Below are 4,083 nucleotides of genomic sequence, written 5' to 3'. Positions count from 1 at the left end.
TTTATCGTACCTCGGGGATTAGGTGTTGGACCTAACCAAGATAATTGGCGGTAGGATACTAAAAGCACACACGAAAAATAAAAAGTAAAATAAAAAATATAAACAATCAAGGCACCAAGCATTGGCAATGCTCGGCTTAGCTCACACCAAGCCTATTCAAAACCACTAACTTGTAGCCTCAAGATGGGTATACACAAATGAGTCGATGGATTTAATATTTGAGAGTTGATTTGAACTAAACAAAAAGTAATAAAATGCAAAGCGATTAATAAAAATGCAAGGAAATTAAACTAGAAAAGTGTGAACAATATAATGAGAATGTCGGGTGCTAGGGAGGTTCCTTCACCCAAATCTCATGTGTCGGAAGCTAATCTAATGTAGATGCAAATTTCCTACTTTGGCGGTAGTCGTATCCAAGGCAGTTCAAGGCTCAAGGACCGAAATTCCCTTTCATGATATTCCTACTCCGGTTCAAGGGTCGTAGGAACTCACTTGGCATGAACTAGAGCCGGTTCAAGGGTCTCTAATTCACATCAAGAGGCGTAGAGATCGAGAAATTAGACTACTAAGCGACCCGCCCGCGCATTCACGCAACGGGTGTAAATCACCATGCTTATAACCCCTCGAATACGAAATTGAAGGTTTCTAGCTTAGGAATTAGAGGGGGTCAAGCCTCTAACTCCATCCTAGACATGCTCAAAATACACACCCTAGAGTTGACTAAGCTCCTAGACATGCATTTTAACCCAACAAAAATAGATATAAGCATCCATCATATGAAAATTGCATCATTACATTAAAATAAGCATCTTTTACACAAGATTTGGACTAGGGCACACAACCCTAGCCCCCAACAACAAAACTACTCACTACCCATCACCAAACTAACATCAAAATACATAATTGAAAGAGAAAAAAGTGAAGAGCAGTAGAGAGTAACAAGAACAAGCCACAAATTGCTATAGAGCAATTATGGCTAACCTTGATTTATGGCTCCCACTTTTACCCAAATTTGATGTTTATGAAGCTCTTGATGCTTGGGCTCCTCTTTGAATCTTGTGGAATTGATGAAGCTTTGTGGTGGAATAGTGCAGAAAATATAGAAAATGGGTTGGAGGTGGGTGGTTCGGTGTTAGAGAGAAGAAGGAAGGCTGAAATGGGGTTGGTAAGAGAGAGGGTCTGATGGGATTTTAGGTGTGCGGCCGAATTGTCTAGGGTCGAAGAGATATTCCTTTATCGTGGTGCAGCTGTGTGTTGGTGGCTTTTGAAGGGAGAGAGAGGATAAGGCTGCACGTGGCCTCTATGTGGTGGGAACTGGGAAGAGAAAAGAATGGATCATGTCTATTGGTGGAGAGAGAGAACGAGAATCATGCCTAGGATCTGTGGGTTTCAAGGTTGGTAAGAAGAGGTTGCCACATGTCATACTTTCATAGGCTGAAGTAATTAAACAAGGCCTTGTTTAATTGCTGCTCGTATGTGATGGCTGATGGCTCCTTGATTAATTAATCAAATAAATAATTAATTAATCAAATCAATGATTAATTAACTTAACTCTCTCAATTTCAATTTTTTTTTCTTCTCGTTCCTTTTCTCTTCTCCATATATATATTTCCATTCGTACTGGCACTTGGATTCCGCTTCCTTTAATTGGCATTGACCACGGTTGACCCGCATTGACTATTTTGTCATTTTGTCGGAAACTCCAATTTGTTCTAATTTTCCACAATTTTATCTCGGTTTCCTCAATTCCGCTTATTTCCTACACAATAAATAAAATTAGATTAATTACATTATAATTGGCTTAAGGATTAGCTTATTTCTAGTGTTTTAGATACAATTACATGCATAAAAATGCGTGTAATCACAAACACACCCTCAATAATTTCAATTCAAAAGTAAAATTTGAAAATAAACTAGGAATCAATTGAAAAATAAAATTTAGATATAAATAGAGATTTTTTTTTTCAATCCAAGTATAATTAGGGAAAGAAATCATTACTTACTTGAAATGAAGAAATTCAGATAAATTTAATTTTTCCATGAAATCAGGGCCTCAAGGCGTTTCGGCCTTACATGTTTCACGCCTCATGCCTACCTTGAAGCGAGCTATATCAAACATTGAAATACTTTTGATGCATCAGAATTCCTCTTTTCATCAATTCTGTAGGAGTTAAATTTTTCTGAATTATCAGATGTTTTGGCCATGCACCCGCATGTTTAGTAATTTCTATTCAAAATTAAAATAGGAATCAATTGAAAATTTGGCACATGCAGGTCTCGAACTTGCGACCTTCGCGTTATTAGCACGAAGCTCTAACCAGCTGAGCTAATAGGCCACTATTGCTCATCAATCCACGATTATATCCAAGTAAATTGATTCAAGAAAATTGTATCACAGATCCTTCATCTATAACTGTTGGTCTCATCGTCTTGAGAAATTACTTAAAATTAAGACTCCACACTAACCTCATAATTCCTTTATAATTTGTGTCATAATCAGGTCAGATCAGGTTTACCTCCGGGTTACTAAAATCTTTAAACTTTCTTATATTAATTAGGAATATAAACATCATTCGACATATCAAGATAAAAACATTATTACAAAAACAATATTCTTGTAGTTTCGCAATTAAATATTATTCATACAGTTAAGTGTAATTCATCCAAGTTTCTATGCACTTAATGTGAAGTTGGATGTGCGTATGTGACCCGATGCAACCAACCATCATATTTAGCTTCAATCATGTGCACATGGAATAGTTGATAATTTAACTGGAAGGTACTGATCGATGCAAAGATGATCGAATAGTTGATTATCAGTATGCAAAGATGATCGATATGACTCGAGGGTTGTCCTTGCCAGAGTGTTTGGTAAACTGATCGAGTCTTTTTGCCTGGAATATCCTTTAGACTTCAGAATATATATCCATATATGATGATGATGATGGAGAGAACTTTGTATAGGGTAGTGTACGTAATGTGTTTGAAAATAAGCCACACAGATGTCTCCCATTACAACCAGTCTCTTTGCGTTTCCAAGCAGCCGCTTCGATCTGTCCACTATATATGAATTGTACATGTATAAAACCAGCAACAAAAAATCAACTTTTTCTCGTTTAGCCAATGAATGTGTAAATGTGGGAGGCTAATCAAGTTGAAACAGCAACTTCTGAAAGGAAACTCACATGCCCATATACCAGTTCCAGTGATATGACTTGGATCGACAACGAGCCTCTACGATTCCTTTCAGGACCCCATTTTTCGATCAACCAGCACCCAGCGGCCAGCGCCCCCTATAGTCCACCTTTGCTCAATGGATATAAAACACCCACGCTTTAGGTTAAAGAGGTGGATAGTGGTTGAAGCATAGTTGTACGTCTCTTTCTTTTTATCTTTTTCCGAGAGTCGATTATTATTCATGTTTATAAACTTAACCTTAAGACTAAACAATCGTTTAACCTGGTGCTTTATTTATGTCCTAGTACGTTGACAATACCCTAATTCAACCTGCTCAGACATATATTAATCGATCTTTCCGGATTTTATTTATAATTAAGTCATTTTTCTCATAACCCATGCATTTAACTCCCAGTGGAATATCACCACAATTGTTTTTTTTTTTGTGTGTGTATTATAACTTACAACAAAAGTGAAGAGATAACATGTAAGCCCTACACTTGGATAATAAACATTTGAAGTGAACAAAGGAACCAGACTATTTACCAGTTGACGGATTGTCATGATTTCTAGGTATTTATTAATCGTACGTGTCTTAAAGATGGAGTTATTCACAATTGACCAAAATTTTACCAACAGCTCCTCGTTTGTACAGGTTTCAAGTCCTGCTATTAGGTGACAACCTTATATGTTATGGAGGTAGTTATAGCCTATATGTTAGAACCAACCTTATCTGTTATGAAGGTAGCTATAGCCTATATGTTAGAACCAACCTTATCTGTTATGAAGGTAGCTATAGCCTATATGTTAGATCCATTATTGTTTGTTTTAGTCTAATATGTTTAGTTTCTTCCAATGTCTTAACACATTTGTTTTACATAAAAAAGAATACAACTATTGAGACAT

The 4,083-nt window shown here is 36.6% G+C and overlaps 1 non-coding gene across 1 annotated transcript; it reads right to left on the bottom strand.

Annotated features, from left to right (window-relative positions):
- Positions 1-2,262: 2,262 nt before the first annotated feature.
- TRNAI-AAU (transfer RNA isoleucine (anticodon AAU)) lies at positions 2,263-2,336 on the bottom strand. Its single transcript has one exon. It is a non-coding gene; the product is annotated as a tRNA-Ile (tRNA).
- Between the last annotated feature and the right edge of the window lie 1,747 nt (positions 2,337-4,083).

The sequence above is a fragment of the Rosa rugosa genome, chromosome 1 (assembly GCF_958449725.1).
Source record: "Rosa rugosa chromosome 1, drRosRugo1.1, whole genome shotgun sequence".
NCBI classification, from domain to species: Eukaryota; Viridiplantae; Streptophyta; class Magnoliopsida; order Rosales; family Rosaceae; genus Rosa; species Rosa rugosa.
The sequence above is the reverse complement of the archived record's forward strand: the minus strand, read 5'-3'. Positions and strand labels throughout refer to the sequence as shown.